The sequence below is a fragment of the Sorex araneus genome, chromosome 5 (genome assembly GCF_027595985.1).
Source record: "Sorex araneus isolate mSorAra2 chromosome 5, mSorAra2.pri, whole genome shotgun sequence".
NCBI lineage: Eukaryota > Metazoa > Chordata > Mammalia > Eulipotyphla > Soricidae > Sorex > Sorex araneus.
This window is the reverse complement of record NC_073306.1, coordinates 165,065,902-165,088,165: the sequence shown is the minus strand read 5'-3', so window position 1 is coordinate 165,088,165 and position 22,264 is coordinate 165,065,902. Positions and strand designations below refer to the sequence as shown.

The following is a 22,264-nucleotide window of genomic DNA, read 5'->3' as shown; positions in this document are numbered from 1 at the left end:
AATTTAAGAAAATTTAAAAAAATTAAAGCAATATTTAAAAAATATGACAAATCATTTATTTTGAAAATGTATGTTTTATGTTTATTATATATTTTAAATTTTATACCACTGTGTCACTATCATCCCGTTGTTCATTGATTTACTTGAGCGGGCACCAGTAATATCTCTATTCCTCCCAGTCCTGAGATTTTAGCAGCCTCTTCTTACTTGTCTTTCCCAATGATTGGAGGTTCTTTCAGGGTCAGGGGAATGTGACCTATCATTACTATTTTTGACATATTGAATACACCACAGGTAGCTTGTCAGGCTCTGCCCATGCGGGCTGGATACTCCTGGTAGCCTGCCGGGCTCTTCGAGAGGTGTATACATATATGTATGTATGCATACCTATATCACTGTCATCCCGTTGTTTGTCAATTTACTTGAACAGGCACCAGTAATGTCTCTATTCCTCCCAGCCTTGAGATTTTCGCATCCTCTCCTAAACTTCAAGGGAAATTCGTACATGTAAAAATGTATCAAGTGAGTCAGGGTTCCCAGCTGTACCATATTAACCAAACAGAAAAAAGGAATTTTAAATTCTCCTACCTGAGAACTACTTGACATAGCATTATTTCCTATGCTAGACAATGATGCATCCTTTGAAATCAAAGCTATGCTTGACAACTATACTGCATTAAATTCAATACATAAACCACCTCAACAAAGGTGTTAACTTTAAGCCCTTACACACAACACATGCAAATGATGAAGTGTTTTATTTAGATTTGGTCTTCTTCATCTTTTCATAACTCTAAATCCTGAAAGATTAGCAAATCATTATACTCATACATTTTGTAATCCCTTTCTTCACACAACAGGCACACATATACATCATATGCCAATATAAGAATATCAACATAGCATAAACATTTAAGCAGTAAATGCATTTCACATGAAAGAGGCTCTATGCATCATAGAATCTGTCTACCAAAAAAAACCACGCACATTAGAATGCCATTTTAGCAGTTACAATGTTGATATGCTCAATATATCTAATTTGCTTTATACCTGTCATGTATTTTTATAAGTCATCCACAAAGAAGAACAGGACACAGACTGTTTAAAAAAAAAAGTTATGTACCAACTTCAAAAATGACATACTAACCAGACATCAGCATTTGAAAGCTAGGTTGAGTATGGCTGGCCTTGATGCACATGCAGTACATTTGTTTTCAGAATAAAAAATTAAATGGTAATGTCAGCAGTATTACCACTGTTTCTATACTTATGATTAATTACTAATAGTACAACTCCCAGAAGGAAGGAGATGGATCCAATAACAATGTAAGCAATCCCTAAAAATGGATTTTTTCCTCCCATCCATGAAATTGTGCTCAAGATCATCCGTTTTCATCCATCAAAAGAATGTACAAGGTAACTGTATATGATATTCAAATAGTATCGTCCTAGCTGGTAATGTTGGGCGTAAGTCATTTTTTCGTAAGTCATTATAAGACGATACAACTTACGAAATGTAGGTAATGCTGCAGTGCGCATCCAAACAATAAAATTCTCATTAATGAATCCATTGTTATCTCCATCCTTATACAGAATATCTACTGGTTTAACCCAGTTTACTGCCTTTGTTGTGCTTTTGATTCGTTCTTCCAGGGTTCCTTCTCCAGGAGGATTCCTAAATTTTACGTTTTTATCTGTCCACCAAGCAATACCTTTCCTTTTTAAAGCAATTCCTGTAGGTTCAGAATCATTGCCGATCAGAAATAATGTTAGTGTATCATTAAACATGCTATGCTCCACAAGGAGCAATTGGTTTGTCTCCATGTCTTCAAAAAGGCTCACATTCCACACCGGAATTGAGCAAAGTATTTGGATCTCCATTTAGTTGACTATCATATCTAGATTTCACATAACGATGATGGTTTATTAAAATTAATAGAAAATTAACAGAAATACACAAATTTACACAACCAACTCATCAATAAATATAAACTGTGAATGGGCCCATACTATGAAGGAGATAGATTAGTGATTTAAAAAATATTTCCCATATGACATATCCTGAACCCAAAACCTTCACCACAAATTCTATTAAACTATTCAAGAGCAGTTAACATACATATTCCACGAACTTCTATAATAATACCAGGGAATTTTCAGGAAAAAAAACCTATGAGATTGATAATGTCTTGATAGCGAACCAAGAACATCAACAAAACTGAAAATTACTGACCTTATGAATAAATATGCATAATCCTAAATTAAATACTAGCATAGCAAATGTTGCATTACCTATAAAGAAGAATACTCTATGAAAAGGTAGGATTTATCTCACTAATGCAAAGTTGTTAAATATCTGAAAGTTAATTATAACATTATATTTCTAGAAAAAAAGTAAATTTCATAAAAACAAAAAGCTTGTCTGATACTATTTTAAGATTAAAATATTCAATGCATTTGGAGTAAAAAGAATGTTCTCCCCTTTGGATCCGGCTGCGGAGCGAACATGATGGAAGAGCCCAAGGGAGCGCCCTTGGACTCCAGGCAGCCCACTGAACTAATTCCGGCATGGGACCAGAGACCCCACGGTGCGCTGAAACAGTGGGACCCGGGCATCCCCCAATTCTTTTAACCTGTCTCTCTCTCTCAACTCCTCCCTCCTGAGCACAGCGCAGGATCCGCGGCTTTCCTGAGCGCAAAATGGAGCTGGCGATCCAGCTGAAACAGGACGCTTTCGCGCGCTTGCGGGAGACCCCAGGGGGCGGGGGCGGCGACCCCCGCCCACAGCAGATAGATATTTAAACCCACCTCCCCCACGTGTGCTTCCCTTTGGATCTGGCTGCGGAGCGAACATGATGGAAGAGCCCAAGGGAGCGCCCTTGGACTCCAGGCAGCCCACTGAACTAATTCCGGCATGGGACCAGAGACCCCACGGTGTGCTGAAACAGTGGGACCCGGGCATCCCCCAATTCTTTTAACCTGTCTCTCTCTCTCAACTCCTCCCTCCTGAGCACAACGCAGGACTTCTCCATCTTATGAGCACCATAAAAGGGTAAAAGTTTGTAGTGATGTTATTTCTGGTTGTACTTTCCCTGGACTTTATACAGAAACCCAAAACCATCTTAGCATCAGCAATATGTAATGGTTCGCTTTTAATGGGTCGGACTTTTGTGGGAGATCCTAACAAGAATAGTAAGTCTGTTGCTGAAATATTGAAGGCAATCAAAACGGTAGCCATCTCTCTAGACTAAACTAAGCTATATCCCCACGCCAGCTGAGAAGAAATTTTCTTCTTTCTCGGGAAGAAACGCGGCGTGTCGTCAACTACAGTGTGATGTCCATTAAGCAAACAGACCTGGTGGCGTGGGAATGGGATATAAGGGGAAAAATTATGTACATGGAACAGTGGGACGCTGGTGGAATCTCGAGCCGGAGCCGATACCAGCGCAAGACCTTCGGTTCCAGAAACTGCTTCCAGACACTCTACTAGTCTATCAACTAAGCCAGAGCCCCACGTCTGCTGATGACGGGAAATAACCATCCTTTTCGTTTTTTTCGTTTTTTTTTTTTTTCCCTTGTCAGGCAGCGTGGCGATTACTAAACAGGCGTGAACTCGGTGGCGCGGGGCAAGGGGGAAAAAGAAAAGTTATGTAACAAACAGCGGGACTTAATATCTCTATATTCTTAGCAGTGGAGAACTATCAAATGCCTCCTTGGCAATAGGACTGCTTTTCTTTTTTGGGGGAAACCCCAACAACGGTAGTGAGTTGTGTGCTGAAACATGGAATGTAATCGAGATAAGGCATAAATGAAGTGAAACTTATCAAGTACAAGGGTGGGGACCGGGGAGGTGGGAGGGGGCGGCAGGTATACTGGGGGGGTTGGTGATGGAGGATGGGCACTGGTGAAGGGAAGGGTGTTTGAGAATTGTATAACCGACATAATCCTGAGAACTATGTAACCCTCCACATGGTGATTCAATAAAATTAAAAAAAAAAAAAAAGAATGTTCTCAAACAAATAAAGACCATATATAGGAAATAAAAAGAAAAAATAAAACCCAAACCATGCACACTGCTAGTATTATACACAGGCTCAGATGAAAGTCTGTTTAGGTTTCCCCAAGACGAGGAACAAAGCAAAGCTGTGATGCCTTCTTTTGCTTGCTCTGTTTTGTTTTTCAGCCACACACAGCTGTGATGAGGGCTTAATCCTGCCACTACACTTGAGATCAACTCCTGATGGTGCTCAGGTGACCATATAAGATGCAGGGAAATGAACCTGGTTAGCTGTGTGCAGAGAAAGGCCTTATCTGCTTGGACTATCTCTCTTGTCCCAGTAATTTTTTACCAGTTCTATTTAACAGGTTGTTCTACTGAAGGTAGTCAGGCAGGAAATAAAATACTAATCTATTTCTTTGGCTGAGGACTAATGATGAACATAGAAAATTCTTAAGAATGGGCCCTAAGGGGTCTGGGGCATTTGCCTTGCACGCGACGGACCCTGGTTCGATTCCCAGCATCCCATATGGTCCCCCGAGCACTGCCAGGAGTAACTCCTAAGTGCATGAGCCAGGAGTAACCCCTGTGCATTTCCAGGTGTGACCTAAAAAGAAAAAAAAAAGAATGGGGCCCAAGTGAGAATACCGTGGGTAGAATATTGGTCAGGTTCCCTGTACCCTATATGTTCCCTTGAGGCAGCCAGCAATGATCCCTGAGCAAAGAGCCAGGATTAAGCTCCAAACATTGCTGGGCGTGACCCCAAAACAAAAAACAAAAGCAAAATTAAAAAAGGGAAAAAAGAACTTTTTTAAGAATATTGGGTTTGTGGCTCTAGTGGTAGGACACAGGCCTAGTTTGCACACAGCCCTAAGTTTGATCCTTGGCACAGAATATTTCCACCATTGCTGTTGTGACTCCAGAAGCCCTTGGCCTAAACACTGAACTCTCAGGCCAGAGCCAGCAGAAGGAATATCTCTGGGATGGTCCCATGGTCCCACCACTCCAGAACTACTTGTTATAGTTCAATAAAAAATACGGTTTTTTGAATAAGAAAAATCAAATTAATTGTATAAACCAAAAAGTCAAATCATTTCTAAATGAAATAAAATGACTTATTAACTTAGAGATATTCCATGTTCCTGGCTAGAAGGATTGATTATATTAGGATCTTAATAGTTTCCTCAATGATCTACAGATCAGAAAATAAAAATAAAACAGCCCCTTATGAAAGTACTTTGAAGACTCATCAAAATATTAGGCTTAGTAATGATATCACCTAAGAATCCCTCTCCTTTGTATCTGTCCAGAACTGAAAACATATCCATACATAAATTCTACAGATATTTTCAAGCAGTATTACACAGTAGCATGTAACAAATGAATGTAACAGTGAAAATAAATGAAATGTTAAAATGTGATATAACATAGATAAACCTTAGACAGATTATGAAGTGAGAGAAAGATATTACAAATGCAGCTTATTTTATGAATTGATTTAAGTGAAAGGACTGGACTTAACCACAACTGTAGAGTAAATAAATCAGGGGTTCTCTTGGTCAAAGTCAGTGGAAGGACTGGGAGTCCTGCTATGAAGGCATACACAGTTTCTTTGGAATGATAAATGCTTTAAAATTTGGCCTGGTTGTTGTTGCATAAGTCAAGCTTCATTATCAAAAACATTGAAGCATATATCCAAAACAAGAAATTTTAAAGAACAACCTTGTTAAATGACATATAAACTATTCATCCAAATTGAGAGTTTAAAAATCAATTCCAGAGCTAGAGATAGGAGGGATATTTTTAGTGAATTTAGTTTTCTTAATTACAATATGGTAGCTGTATGATGACTATTCTGTGGGGTTGTTAACATCTTTCTGAATTTTGAAGAATACTTGACTGTTGAACATAAAAGTTGAACATAACCTAAAGAACACAGGGGCCAGAGCAATAGTATATCAGGTAGGGCATTTGTCTTGCATGTGGGTGACCTGGATGGATCCCCAGCATCCCATATGGTCCCATGAGCACCACCAGGGGTAATTCCTGTGTGCAGAGCCAGGAGTAACCCCTGAGCATAGCCAGGTATGACTCCAAAAGACAAAAAAAGCAAACAAATAAAAAAGCAACACTGAGTGACTGGCTACCTACTCTGATGACAGAAATGAGAGTTTGTTGCTTTGCCTGAGAAGCCAAATTGTCAGAATTTGGTCAGGGCAAAGGAAGTGTAAATCTCAGGGATGAGAAATTAATAATGAGGCTTGAAAAAAGTGAAAGTTGTAATAATCACTGTTCTATTGAACAATGTTTTTTGGAGGGGCAAGCATATCTGATTTTAGAATGAGAATAGAAAGAATATAGATTGGTGTTTGCTTGACCAATTGGTCTTTGTGTGCAAGATGGTGAAGTAACTGCGCAGACAAGTCAATAAAATTTATTTCAATTAATTCCAGATTCTACAACAAACAGACCATAAACTGGGTGACTTGCAAATAACCAGCACTTATGTCTCACTGTTATAGAGGCTAGGAGGATTTCAAAGGACAGAGTATTGCTATATTTGTTGTTTGGTCAGAACCCATTTCCTGGACCTTAGCCAGTATCTACTCTTACTCTCTGTAACCTCACATAGTTGAAGTAGCAAGGAAACATTCTTTATTTTCTTTTATAAGGACATGTATTACATATATGTGCTGCCTTGTTTATGACTCAATCGCCTTTCAATACCCCACTCTCTGTCACCTTGCTGGATGTTTGAGTTCAACATAAACAATTGGGGGTGAAGATACAGACAGATATTCGAGTTGATGGTAAAGTAAAATATGTGAGGAAGAAAGAAAGAGTTAGCTAAAACTCTTGAAATATAGACTAATTTTCTAAGAGTTTTGGGTCTGAACTGCAGGAAGGGAGCAACTTTAAATTTGCTTCAGAACTTTGATAATTATAATTCTCAAGATTAAAATGGTTCTGTGTTTTGCAACATAAAATCACTGCGTAATTTTATTTTTTCCAGGAATCACATAGCACTGTGTAATTGTTGTCCCATTGTCCATCATTTGCTTTGAACAGGCACCAGTAATATCTGCATTGTGAGAGTCGTTGTTTCTTTTTTTGGCATATCGAATATGCCATGGGTAGCTTGCCAGGCTCTGCTGTGCGGGCGGGATACTCTCAGTAGCTTGATGGTCTCTCTGAGAGGGACGGAGGAATCAAACCCAGGTCAGTCGCATGCAAGGCAAACTCCCAATCCACTGTGCTATCAGTAAGTTTCCAGGAAAGTCATGGAATATGTTTACATATAAGAACAGGAAAAAATATTGACAAAAAAAGTTTATTTAGGACCCTCTGCGCCTAAAGACTTTGATTCCAGAGACCTAACACATTCGGGCATCCAGCACAGCTTCTAATAGCAATGCACTGGGTCTGCGAACTGGGCTGCAACTCTGTGCTGCCCGGGGGTGGATTTTTCCTCCCCACCCTGTCTTCCCGCACGGAAAACAGCGGCGGTGGTGGCGGCACCCACATGGCAGGCGCCATCTTCTAAGAGTCCTAACCCAGAGGTATTCGATTTTTACACTTGGGGCTCCCAGGGACTCATGGGAAGGAGATGTAACTGGCACGCCCTCGGCCCAGATGAATTCGGAGCTGCTGAGAGTGAAGCGGACCCTCTGCGCCTAAAGACTCTGGTTCCAGAGACTTCTTACAGCAATGCACTGGGACTGTGAGCTGGGCTATGCAATTTCTGGCAGAATTTTCCCTGGACTTTATACAGAAATCCAAAACTTAACATCTATAATTGTCAGCAATGTGAAATGGTTCCTTTTGAACAGGTCTGACTTGGGGGGTAAACTCCAAATAATAACAGTAAGTTTTTGTTGAAATATTGAAGGTTGTTAATGTAGCAGCCACCTCTCTGGACTGTGAACTAAGCAAAAGCCCCACGCTGGCCGAGAAGAGGAAATATCCCTCTTTCCAGGTTGTTTCCCACTCTCAGGGAGAAACGCAGCATGGTGTACACCATACTATGAGGCGCGGGAAAGGGGATGAGGGGGAAAAAAAAAGGAAAAGGAAAAAGGAAAAAAAAATAGTTATGTACTTGGAGCAGTGGGGCTATATATCTCTTCATTCCCAGCAATGGAAAACTAACTATCAAATGCTTCCTTGGTAGTAGGGCTGTCTTTCTTGGGTGGAAACTCCAACAACAATAGTGAGTTTTGTGTTGAAATATGGAACGTAATCAAGGTAAAGAGAAAATGAAGTGAAATTCATTAGTTATACAGTAGGGGGTGGGGGTTGGGGTGGGGGTATACTGGGGTTTCTGGTGGTGGAATATGGGCACTGGTGAAGGGATGGGTGTTTGAATATTGTATAACTGAGGCATAAACCTGAGAACTTTGTAACTTTCCACATGGTGATTTAATAAAAAGTTAAAAAAAAAAGCTCATTTAAAAAGACTGAGAGGGGATATCAGGGAAATCTGTCTGTAGTTTTCTTTTTTTGTAGTAACTCTGTTTGCTTTTGGTATTAGGGTATAATTAGGTATATTGTGCTTCTTAGAAATGGTTTGGGAGAGTTTCTGTTTCTTCGATTTCCTGGAAGAGCTTGAAAAGAACTGGCAAAAGGTCCTCTTTAAGTGTTTGGAAGAATTTGCTAGTGAATCATCTGTACCTGGGCTTTTGTTTTAGAGAAGACTTGATTACAGTTTCAATTTCCTTGGTAGTAATAGCTCTATTCAGGTATTCCAAATCTTCTTGGCTTAGCCTTGGAAGGCCATAGGAATCCAGGAATTTATCAATTTCTTCTAGGTTCTCTTGTTTCATGGCATACAGACTTTCAAAGTAATCTCTGATGATCTTTTGAATTCCTTTGGTTTCTTTTGTTATGTCCCCTTTTTCATTCAGTCATGAAATTTGCTTATAAATGGATAGACATGGAGTGTAGCATGCTAAGTTAAATGAGTCAGAAAGAGAGAGACAGACATAGAAGGGCTGCACTTATTTGTGGAGTATAGAATAACATCACATGAGGCTGACACCAAAGGACAGTAGATACGAGGGCCAGGAGGCTTGTCCCATAGATGGAAGCCTGCTTCATGAGCAGAGGGGAGATGGCAGATGGAATAGAGAAGGGATCACTAAGAAAATGATGGCTGGAGGAATCAGTCGGAATGGGAGATGTGTGCCAAACGTAAAAAATGAACCAAACATGATGACCTCTCAGTGTCTGTGTTGTAAGCCATAACTCCCAAAAGTAGAGAGAGATTATGGAGAAAATTGTCTGCCATGAAGGCAGGGGGAGGGTGGGAAAGGGGGTGTATACTGGGGACATTGATGGTGGGGAATGTGCACTAGTGGAGGGATTGGTGTTTGATCATTGTGTGACTGTAACCCAAACATAAAAGCTTATAACTATCTCACAGTGATTCAATATTTTTTTAAAATGTCAAAAACAAAACAAAACAAAACAAAAAACATTCCAAATTAAATTATGGTCTTCTTTGTCTAAGTGGTGATGCAAGAGAAAAAGAAATCAGAATAAAACAAAACAAGTAGAATTTTAATTTGCAGACTAGGTTGTGGTCAACCTTAGTAACAAGCATGTTCACAATGAAATTTGTCAATGTTAAAATATATTCAGACTTACATTTCTGAGACCTAGTCAGGCTCATTAGCATTGATAATAAATTGCTTGTGGCATTTAAACTAGCAAATTTCTATTAATGTAGATTATTGACTGTAGATATCTTGCTAAAAGAATCTGAACCAGATTTCTTTTCTTTAAATTTCACGTGGAGTGATGTACATGTATCTGATTAAAATATGCCAGGATAAATCTTTGAAATTTCAGTGCAATTTCTCTGGAATATTAGGGAAATTACAACCTGGTAAATGGAAGGCCCTTACCTGACCTTGATAAACTTTGATACTGATCCTTTTCTAGTCAAGAAGAAAGCTCACACACAATCTTATCAAATGTTTGGTAATTCTGACAAGTGATCAATATAAAACCAAGCTGTTCACACTGATATTCACTACTGCTGTCACTTGAAGATTTATATGTTATCGTGGCAGTGTCTGTAAAGTGAATCTGAGAGCTTGGACTTGTTTTTTGTTCTTTTATGCACAATAGTGTTAATTCTTTTGTCAATTTTCCAAACAGCAGTTTTCCTCCCAACCCCCATATACAATCATTTTCTTGTACAGAGTTGGCAGTGAATACTTTCCTTGGGAATAGAGATCTATAGATAATTTTCAATAGTATAGATATTTTCTCAGCTAGAGACTGCCTACATATCTACCTAAACTGGGCTGGATATGTCATATGCTGATCAATGACCTACCGCAAATAAAATGGCAATCCCTATAAATGACTTAAGTGCAGGGTAGCTGATAGAATTTCGGTTTATGGAAGTGAGCTATGCCATTTATATTTGTGACCTGTCCCCAAAGACAAACATCACCTAGATACCTAATTGATAAGTGACACACGCTTATATTTGGCAGCAGATAAATTTTCTCAAAACAGGGCAAGATTGGAAGTGCTTAAGAAGGTAAATGACAGTTATAAACATTCACCATATCTAGCAGTTGTAAAGTGCTTATTATATAGGTAGCACTTTATGTGAATTGTTTCTTATAAGTATCATTATGAGATAAGTGATATTTTAATCTCAACATACAAGGGAGAAAGCCGAAGCACGCAAAAGAGTAACAACGTGCTCAAGAGCATGCAATTAATTATTGACAGAGGTCCTGAGCCATTTGTTAAGAAGAATGCAATGTGATCTCTTTGATATGGACTAAAATTCTCCCTATCAATCAAAGTGAAGGTGGAAACATCATCAAGCCTGGACTTGTAGTGACCTATTGATACCCAAAGTCAGTGAGTAGCTTGCTACTGTATAACTTGTATCGAACCTAAATTCTCTTCACTTCTTTTTTTTTTTAAATAAGCAAATATAAAGGAGTTTGTGAGGTCCTTATTGAAACCTAAGAAAGGAAGCAGAAATAGTCACGGGCTCTTGAATCAAATACTCGGACTTCTGTGCCAGTGGATAAGTGAACTCCAGGAATGGCACAATGAACTGATTCTTTTTTTTTTATGTATTGATTTATTTTATAGAATCACCATGTGGAAAGTTACAAAGCTTTCAGGCTTAAGTCTCAGTTATACAATGCTTGAACACCCATCCCTTCACCAGTGCACATATTCCACCACCAAGAACCACAGTAATCCTCCCCCCCACCCCCCACCTCCCCCTCACTCCCCACCTCCCTCCCACCCCCTACCTCCCCAGCCCCCACCCCGCCTGTGTAGCTGATAAATTTCACTTTACTTCCTCTTTACTTTGATTACATTCAATATTTTAACAAAAAAATCACTATTATTGTTTGGAGTTTCCCCCCTCCCCCAAAGTCGGACCTGCTGGAAAAGAAGCATTTGATAATTTGTTCGACCTTGACTCATAGGTCCGAGCAAGACAAAGCTTCTTTGGGAAGCAAGAAGGCATTAACTTTGGATCTCAAGAACTAGTTTTGATTCCCAGCTCTGGTTCTTAAAAGAGGAACTTCCTCCAGAGAAATCCTTAGACATTGTTGAGTTGCAGCTTTTGTCCATCAAACAAAGGTGTGAAAACCAGCTGATCACTAAAGTTGTTTTAAAGGGTAACTTTCTATGTGTGTAAAATCTTAAAATGCTTCCTCATTTATCTCCAGAAGTCATCTTTTCACTAAATCAGTGTCGTTCTTCAATATACTCCTGTTTCAAGAAGAGCTAGTTCATTTCTTTTTACGAGTGTGTTTGGGTGTCAGTCAGAGTTCTTTGTTGTAAGCAGTAGAATTTCTGCTGGCTGGATCAAGCAGACAAGTATATTAGGTTCAAGCAGACAAGTCTATCAGTTTAGAATTTCCTCGAGGGCTAGACTGAGATGAGGAAGTTATTCTGCCACGATTGATGTCAAACTACAGAAGAAGAGAGGATTGGTGCAAGTGAGACAGGTAGGGACGCTGGATTTATTTGAAAAAAATATCTGTTACTGCCTGTGCTATGCACTATATGATATGGAGAATGGCAACTTGGAGTACTATGCTTCTTTTCTTATCCCTGACTCTACCAGTAGGTGGAATCTACTGGAAATGGGACAGATTTTTCATGTGGCTAACTTCAATCATCACATCTCCTTGAATATTTCTTTGTCATGTGTTGAGTCATTTGTGCAGAGAACATGCAAATGTGAGTTTTTTTATTTGGTTTTTGAAAGGCAGGGGTTTGTAAATGGATAAAATAGAAAAAGTGAACCCTAATAAGATCTAAGATGTAGCTCAGACACAGTTGATCTTCTGTAGCATAAAGAAAATGTTTCCCTCAAGTTCCCTATTTTTTTTTTTTTTTTTTGCTTTTTGAGTCACACCTGGCGATGCACAGTGGTTACTCCTGGATCATGCACTCAGGAATTACTCCTGGCGGTGCTCAGGGGACCATATGGGATGCTGGGAATCGAACGTGGGTTGGCCACGTGAAAGGCAAATGCCGTACCTGCTGCCTGCTGTGCTATTGCTCCAGCCCCTCAAGTTCCCTTTTGTATTAAACTTAGTGTCTACATTAAGTAAAAAAAAATGAAATGACAATATTTTGTAGACATACAGATAATCCTTGATTTTTAAAAAGAGATTCCTAAACAAAGTATAATTTTCTCTTGGTGATCAAATATTTATGATAAAATTTCCATTATTTTGAACATTATTACACTGTTCAAGGTATGGATTCCTCATTAAATGAGTTGTATTAAAGTATACAATAATTGACAAACAAAGAAAAGAACTAATCACAAATCCAACCTCATTTGGTGGACGTTTCTTTATTCCTAACTTTCATGGAGGTTTGAATTAACCTGGGAATAGACTTATCGAGGTTCAAATCCCATAGGTGGAAACTTGAGTGTTTCAACATTTCTGATGGTTATAAGGGGTGATGAATGTGATACACAGCTCACAGAGCCAGGTGCTTTATAAGTGTACTCGCTGAATAATGGAGCTGCCTGATTTTTTACCTGCCATGAAATTCTGCTTAATGTTACTTTTACTGCCATACCTGTCTCTCACTCTGTTGGGTTACAAGCCAGGTGAGCTCAGAAGCTGGCACCTGTACACAGAGGGCAAGGAGAGATCAAAGAAAAAAGGCAGAACACTCCACATAAGTTGACAGCAGTTTTAATAACCAGGAGGACTTATAGAGATACTTTGCCTTTGGCAGGCAAAAGACAAGTGGTTTTGTGCACCCCACCCCTCCCCAAGGCTTCAATTATATGCAAAGTTTGTAACTACATTTAGTCACTTGCACCATTAGGGTAGACAGATCAGCACAATTTAACTTAGGGATACGCCCTTAGCAGTTACAGGAATCTCAGGTGTAGAACAAGGGTTTGGGATAGTTTAAGAAAACTCTAATTTCCAGTCCAGTTTGCTGATAAATTATTTCAATTATCTTTCCCCCAACATGCTGGGAGCACTTCCATTTGGCTCTTCTGCTAGGCGATGCATAAGATTTCTTTAAGAACTTTAAGTTCCTGATCTTTAGGTCTTTCATTGAGCAACTTGCTCAGTTCCAGAGTCTGTGTTGTCCTGTGTACTTATAGGATTTTTTTTTTCTTTTTGGGTCACCCCCAGTGATGCACAGGGGTTACTCCTGGATTATGCACTCAGGAATTACTCCTGGCGGTGCTCGGGGAACCATATGGGATGCTGGGAATTGAACCCAGGTAGGCCGCGTGCAAGGCAAATGCTGTGCTATCACTCCAGCCCTAATTATAGGAATTTTTATGAAGAAATTCTACCTATGCCACCTGCATTGTTTCTTCACTTCATGTTTAATTCTTAGTACTTTTTTGCTTCTAAGTGGTATTTGCAGAAGTCTTCTGGTCTACCTTGCAACACTTTGAAGGTGGGTGCCAGTGTATAAGCATACATCTTATCAGGGCAAAGAACTGCACAGTTATTTTTCTTTCCTCCATAATATGTAAGAAAAGGATTTAGATTCTGATATATCTTTTTTGTTTTGTTTTGTTTTTGGGTCACACCTGGCAATGCACAGGGGTTACTCCTGGCTCTGCACTCAGGAATTACTCCTGGCGGTGCTCAGGGGACCATATGGGATGCTGGGATTTGAACCCGGGTCGGCCGAGTGCAAGGCAAACGCCCTGCCCGCTATGCTATCACTCCAGCCCCAAGATTCTGATATATCTTTGATTCTGAGCCATTTCATTTTCATTCCTGGTCTTTAGACAAGATGGTTAATTTCTGGGAAGGATTTAACTTACCCATGAAACAGGAATTTAGTTGCTGACTTGCAAGGCTGCTGTGTGCATTTGAGACTTGCTACTTTTCTAGGGCATGTAGCTGGCATTCTGCAAATGAGGGCTGTTTTGCTCAACTCAGGTGGGAGCAAGTCCACAAGTAACAATAGACTCTGAAGAAGTGGATGATGAGTAGAACAAGGTGGGAAAGATGCCCCAGGGAAAATATTGTCCACATCTGCTCAAGGTTAGCTTTGTCAGCCTGTCGGGAGGCAAAGACCTTTGCTTTCATGGTGTCATTTTTGTCTCCCTAAAAGTACAGCATGACATCTATTTGCGTTTTAAATTGAACTGAACTAAAATTAATCTCATTATGGAATTCTGATCGTCCTTACGGTATGTGGGGACTCCTCAGTGTCACAAAATGGTATGAAAAATACCCTGGCATAATGCCAGTGGGAAAAGCAGAGGCAGCTAAGCAGACTCCTGTGGGGAGGGGGTGAAGGGGCATGGGATGTTTGCTTAGAATTTGACTCCTTTTGACATTTTGTCAAGTTACTGTGGCTCAAACAGAGATTTGAAGCCAGGTTATATTCTGAGAACTTCTTAAAGACTGGGCTTGTAGTTTCTGGCTTGACAGCTTATATTTTTGAAAGCCATCAGTGTTATTTAAATGTTATTTAACTATTCAGGTAAAGGTTATTATTAAGCATCTATTTGCACATATATTTTGGGTGCCCCAGGATTTTGAAATTATTCCTGAATATGTTCCTGTGCCCTATCACGGGATAGGAGATATGAAAAAAATATACCATGGCATTGCTGGGATCTCCTCATTGAAAGTCTGTGCTTTTCAATGCATGAGAAGTCCAGGAGTGAAGCCTGGGGATCACATGGTGTTCAGTCCTGGGTATGCTTACTTTTTAAGGGGGTCTTTCAGTCCCACCAAAGTGATGATTTCCTACTCCTGGGATCCCTGGCTCTTTGATTCTTAGGTGATGGTCTAATCTGTTGATTTGCTTTGACATTCTGAATCTCTGTATCTTCAATCTACAAATACAGGTAAAACTCTTCCAAACTCTTTTAGAAGTACCAAGAAAAAAATTTCTTAAGGTTACCACTTATTGCAATTTTTCTTTAAAAATGATTGTTTTTTGCTTTAAACTTAAGTCTCCTTTAAAATATAGGTAGAAGAGATAGTACAATGAGGATGGCATTTGGCTTTTTCGCTGCTGATGTGGGCTTAATTCACTGTGCTGCATATGGTCCCTTGAGCACACCCAAGAGTGAACCCTGACCACAGAACCAGGAATACACTTTTAGCACAGCTAGGTATAGCCCCCCAAAAGAAATTCAAATGAGTCATTTCGATTTTCCAGATTTTAGTGACCATTAAACTACCTTGATTATACACCTAACTCTGTTTGCAAAAACAAAGGCAAAGACAGTCTTCTCTATATTTAACCTGAATGTTCCCACAATAATCTGGTTTCTCTGCTCCATGATATTCATCTAAAGGTTTTCCAGTTGCCATTTTATCATTAAAATACATAGATTTACTGTGCATGCTCTCTGAAGATAAAATGGCATAGCATGGAGAGTATAGCTTTTGTAGTACTTTGCTTAAGTTGACTCACTTTTTCCTAGTGGTGTGATCTTGGATGAGTCACTCTGAATATTAATTTCCTCTTCTATACGGTAATGATTCAATAATACAAACCCAGATGTTACTGAAGAAGAGATTCAGGGAAGCTGCAGAGGTACAGGAGAACCCATGCAGCGTGCCTGCTGTCCAGGAGCAGAGGGAAGATAGGGGCAGCCGCTGGGAGTTCCCGCTCGGCACTCACTGCCACAGTGCCTGGAAGTGGCTCAGAGGTCATGCCTGCATCCATTTGAAAGTTTTAGATTGGAAATGAACCTCTGTCTTTCTGAATCTCAGGGGAACCTCAAAACCTAGAAAAACTGTCATGAAATTGAGCTCTTTTAGAAAGGAAAGATATCATTCTAACTTGCCCTGGACAGGGAGCATAGTTTCAAGTCAAAGTTGAGACCAAGTTTTTCATCAGAATGGTAGTCTTGGGAAAAGCAAAGGGGAGTGGGTTGGTAATAGGGTCAGGGGAATCTATGGAAAAAATAAAATAAAAGGAAAAAATGTGTTGTTGAAAGCTAGTTCTATCCCTACCTCTGCCTCTCCACCACAACAACACTCCTACCAAATACTCCAAACGCACTATGGTCTATTGGAGAAAGAATTTGTGCATCATACTATAAAAGCCAAACAAGTTATTAAGGAGATAATAATTCCCTAGCTAGAGGTACAGGTATTCTCAAGGGAAAATCCAGCATCGGCCTTTGGGGCTAGGGCTTAAAGAAGTGTGTTTGATAAAAGTTTGGATACAGGTTCCATGATTTGGATGGAGTTGAAGTGGTGTTAAATTTATACCATACATTACTATGCTGATGGCCAGTAATAGTTAATAAGTATTCTGATTTAAATGAGGAGATAAGGAACAGGGTCCTCTGAGCAGATTTCAGGAACTGGCTAGAACTAGTTTCTTAAATTTCTCTTTATCTGGAATTTGGTAACTATAACACTGTCTAGGTTGGGATTTCAAGGACTCCTTCACTTTTCTTTAGACACAGAAAATACCCCTTTTGTTATAGTAGTTTGCCACACTGTAGGTAAATGGCAACAACCCATAAAAGACTCTACAGTCAAGGAAAGAACTTGATATGACTCAAGTAGTTGTAGAATGAGGTAGAAGAATAAGGAAGTACTGATCTGCAATGATCCTTTCCTGGTTGAGGATTTGTCATTCCTTGGAGGATTCTTTGGGATAAATTATCATCATCTAGGTTTATCTGACATCGCTTGTCACTTGTCACTTGTCATTCCATTGATCTTCTATTAGCTTTAGCGGGCGCCAATAACATCTCCATTCATCCCTGTAGCGTGCTAGTGTAGCCCAATAGTATCTGCTTGCTCCAGGAACACGAAGAGCCTCAAACAATTCATTCAGGGTTTTGACAAAGAAGTCTGACCATCTCGTAGGTGGGCATTCATGCAGTCTTTTGACTTCCTGTGGAATCCAGTCAGTAACAGCTCCAGTCCAGCAGTCGTCTCTAAATCTCATTACGTGTCTAGCCCATCTGACTTTTGATGCCTTGGCAAATGAGACAGAGTCCCTGATTCTTGATCAACGATGGAGGATGAAACTCCAGATTCCTTCTTTCACTTGAGTGAAACATGATACTCCAAACAAAGCTCTTTTAATTCCTCTTTGGGATACCCAAATAGCATTCTCATCCTGTTTTTGTAGGTCCCAGTTCTCTGAGGCATATGTTAGTGCAGAAAGAACTGTGGAGTCGAAAAGATGTGCCTGGAGCAGGAGATTCTTTGTCCTCCTAACCACTTTTTTGATGTTCTTGAAGGCATTCCACACTGCTCACACTGCTCTATTCCTTCTGCACAGTTCTGGTGACAAGTTGCTCCTCATGTTGAGTTCTTGACCCAGGCACACATAGCTGCTACATTCGGAGATGTTCATTCTGGTGAGAACAAATGGAACATCAGGGACTAGTTCGTTTTTCATGAACATTTTTTTAGTGAGATTAAGCTTCAGTCCGACCTTTTCACATTTGAGGTCAAAGTCGGCCAGCATTTGTGCCACTTTGCTATGTTTGGTGTTATGAGAACAATGCCATCAGCTAAACGGCGGAGGTGTAGTTGCAGACCATCTATCTTCACTCCTATTCCTTCCCATTCCAGTCATCGCATGACATTCTTGAGAGTGGCACTGAAGAGTTTTGGTGAAATGATATCACACTGTTGAACCCCTCTTTACATCAATGATCACTTCCTTGTAGAATAGTGAGATCCTGGTGGTGAATCCATAATACAGATCACAGAAGATCTTGATGTACTGAGTTTGAATGCCTTGTTTGGCTAGGGCTTCGATGACTGCTTCAGTCTCAACAGAATCGAAGGCCTTCTTTAAGTTGATGAACGTTAGACAGAGCGGCATCTTGAACTCTCATGAAACTTCAATGAGCTCGGTCACTGTGTGGATATGGTCGATCATGCTGAATCCTTTTAGGAACCCAGCTTGCTCGCATGGTTGTCCTTCATCCGGTGTTCTTCCTATTCTATTAAGGATGACTTAAGTGAACAACTTGTAGATTGGGCGATAGTTGATGATGTCGTGGATGTCTCCCTTATTGTACAGCAGAATGGTCCTGCTGGTTTTCCATTGTGACAGAAACTTCCATACGTACAGGTAACATGTGAAGAGCCAAGCCAATGTATTGACAAGTACTGGCATTTAGATTCGACCTTCTGGAACTGTGAGTTACTATGGATGATCTTGGTCAACATGATGAACTCAGTCTCTCACCCTGTTCATTCCATTCTAGGCCATGATTCCCAATGTGGAGTTTTTGGGCAACCTTCTTGGTCCTATCTTGGCATTGAAATCACTGACAATGATCTTGTAGAAGGTGTGGTCCTCTTTATGGAACTTGTCTAGCTCCATGTAGAACTTCTCAATTTCTTCTTCATCGTAGTTGGATGTTGGTGCAAAGACAACGAAGACAGAAACTTCTGACAGTGAGCCACATCTATTCAAGCGTAATTGTCCAATTAGGATTGTTAGGCATTTGAATGAATCAATGCTTGTGGCCAAGTTTGTGTTGATAAGGACACCGACATCACCAATGCCTCTTATGTCACATATTCCAAGGAACAGTTCTTCTCCAGTTTCGAAAATGACATGATGTGATGGATACTTTCTCGATTACATCTGACATCACAGTCTTTATGTCATTCATCCAAGAATGAAGAAGATATATGCATAGATATTTATGAAGGAGTTTAATGATGCTTCTCTGCTTAATGTTGGTTGTTCTGGCAGACCACTTAAGATCTGAACTATATCCTAGCGCTCCCTAGTTTGTCAACTGACTGAGAACTTTAACTTGAAACTGTGCTCCTTGTCCAGGACAAGTTATAAGTATGGAGGAAATAACTACCCTGTACATACCTTGAGTCCATGATTGGTATATAAATATCTGATTTTCTTGTAATAACTTGAAACACGTGATCTTATATAGCTTTCAACACACAATTTTTTTCCTTTCTTTCTCATCTATCCCCATAACCTTATAACTAACTCCCCTTTTTTGCTTTTTCCTGAATCTAACATTCTGATGAACAACTTGATCTCAAATCCTTCGATTTCAGAGTCAGCTTCCAGGATAAACCTAAGACTAATGGTGCTGTAAGGGATATGAATTACTGTGAAAAAGTTGGAAAGTGTCAGGTTTTGACATGGTGCAATATTAGTAACTCTTTAAAAAATTATTTCATTCTTCTTTTATTTCAAGGAGCAGGAGAGCTTGTCTGTTGACATATGGCTATGTTAGCATCTGACTCTGCAGTGGTGTTCTGGCCTAGTGGTGCCAGAAGCTAGCATGGCCAAACGTGGCAATCCTGGCAAACAGTAGGTAGTGCTGAAAATCAAACCCTGAGAGTCATGTGTAAAAGGGCCTCACTTGATCACTGAGCTGTGTGCCCGACCCAGGGCAGTTGTGTTTTTCGTTTTCTCTTTCCTTTTTATCCGGTAAGGATGCATGCATGTATGACATGTATGAATGTATGCATGTATGGAATGAATGCACAAATACAATTTTGGATCAATGGCAGACATACATGCAAGTCATAAATACTTTGATCTATTGCCCCATAGATCATTGGTTGATTTTAATTTTTTGTTTGAATTACCCAAAAACAGTAACAATAAGTCTCTCAAAGAGAGATGTTACTGGTGCCCACTTGAACAAATCGATGAGCAACGGGATGACAGTGACAGTGACAGTTTGAATTATGGACCACTCCCAGAGATGCTCAAGGGTTACTTGTGGCTCTGCACTCAGGAATCACTCAGTGGACCATATGTGATGCTAGGGCTTGAACTCGAGTTGGCTGCATGCAAGACAAGCACCTTAGCTGCTGTATTGTCTCTCCAACCCACATTGATTTATTTTTATGAAGTCAATAGATTGATACTGATCTAGTAAATCTCAAACAATAGCCTGACAGTCTAAGAAAAGAATGCCCATAGTTAGAATTCTTGGGCAGAATGGAAACTTTCTGATGGTTTCCCTGACTGTGACTACCCCTGACACAAGCAAATAAGAAGTTTCTCATGCAATGGGTTTTCATTGATATATGACTGGGCTTAGAATCCTCTTCTGAATTCACTGCATTTGGATGCTTCCTTATGTATTCTTATGGGTTATATCATAAAGTGACTCTCTGCTAGCCATGGATTTGTTTCTTAAAAAGATTGTGTGGAGATGTTTTTCTGTGCTACCAAGAATCAAGGCCAGGGCCTCACATATGTGAGTTACATTGTGTTACAGAGCTGCCTTCTCGGGCTGTGGAGATAGAGACATGGATGTGGGCATAATGTTTAGGTTAGGGTGATACCCAGCTTGGTGCTTACCCAGGGATGCTGAAGGCCCTGGGGTCACTTGGTGATCCGTGGCCTTGCAGTGCAGGCTTGATGAGTTAATGCAGGGTCAGGTGCTACAGTACTTAAGTCCAGCAGAGCTAGGGTCAGCAGGGTATCTGGAGAACACTCTGAGGTTATCAGGGCTACTCTCTACAATGATCAGGGGTCAGATTATGTCAGGGATCAAATCCAGGGCTTCACATTTCTAAGGTACTTACCCTCCACTGAGCAACACACCTGACTACTGGGATGAGCTGCATCTGATGTCGCTATCTTTGATTTAATTATAACTATGTGTGCATGCTGTCGTATTGGAGGCTCTTCCAGGATCAGGGAAACAGGCCCATTTTTGTTTCTGTTTTTGGCATATTGAATATGCTATGGATAGATTACCAGGCTCTGCTGTGCGGGGGGCATGTTGTAGCGATCTGAACATTGACAAAAATGCCACAAACCTTGTGCATGGACGTGCTGCTCATGTACAGAAAGTGCTGGCCAGATCGACACAGTTGATGCTAGGAGTCCAGCCCTGCACCTGCATGCATCCCTGGGCAGCGCCTGTTGGTTCACTCTTCGCTGGTTGGCACCGTTGCTACCCCCTCACCACAATGAGGCAGTGAACCATCAAGGGGGATTCCACAAGATGTCAAAAGAATGCCTGGCTGCCCACCTACAAGATGGTCAGACTTCTTTGTCAGGACCCCGAATGAACAGTTTGAAGTTCTTCATGTTTCTGGAGTGAGCAGATGCCATTGGTCTACACTAGCACGTGACAGTTATGGAGACGACACTGGCACCTGCTCAAGCAAATCGATGAGCAATGGAATGACAAGTGATACAAGTGATGTATGCATGCATATATGTATGCATGCATATATGAATGCATATTTATCTGTATGGATGGATGCATCTAATTTATCACTTACCATTTTTAAACAACAAGCTGTCAATGCCTTATTGGCCCACATAAAATTCTCCCTCTGTTTTTATTCTGATTTTATGTTTGAACCATACTATCAATTTTTCTTTCCACTTAATTTTATTTCTTCCTTTTCTTGTCTCCCTTAACCAGGAATGCAGTATTAGATTCTGGGTAAAGCTCACTTTTTTTCCTCCTGCTGACATCTTGCCGTGAAACATAACCATTTGCCAATGTTTTCACTCAATTGACCATGATGTTTATGAATAGAGTGAGTTCTAGAAAGATGGTTGGAGAATTTTATTTAGAAAAATACATGAAATAAAATCTCGTCTAGAGTTTCTCCACAATGCTTAATGTTACTTGAGGGAATAAAGGGTCACCATAGTTAATTTGAAATATACCTACCTCACGTACATTTTATGTAGCTCATATAATGTTCCCAGTATTCAGAAAGCCAGGGGAACAAATGATCATTCAGAAGACACCATAAAAAAGTATTTAAAAGTGCATAATGGTTTGGTTTTATAGGCACATTTATTAGT

At 40.0% G+C, this 22,264-nt stretch overlaps 1 pseudogene; it reads right to left on the bottom strand.

The window, feature by feature from the left end:
• Positions 1–543: 543 nt before the first annotated feature.
• Positions 544–22,264, bottom strand: part of LOC101553073 (cell cycle control protein 50A-like) — a 39,798-nt pseudogene continuing 18,077 nt past the window's right edge.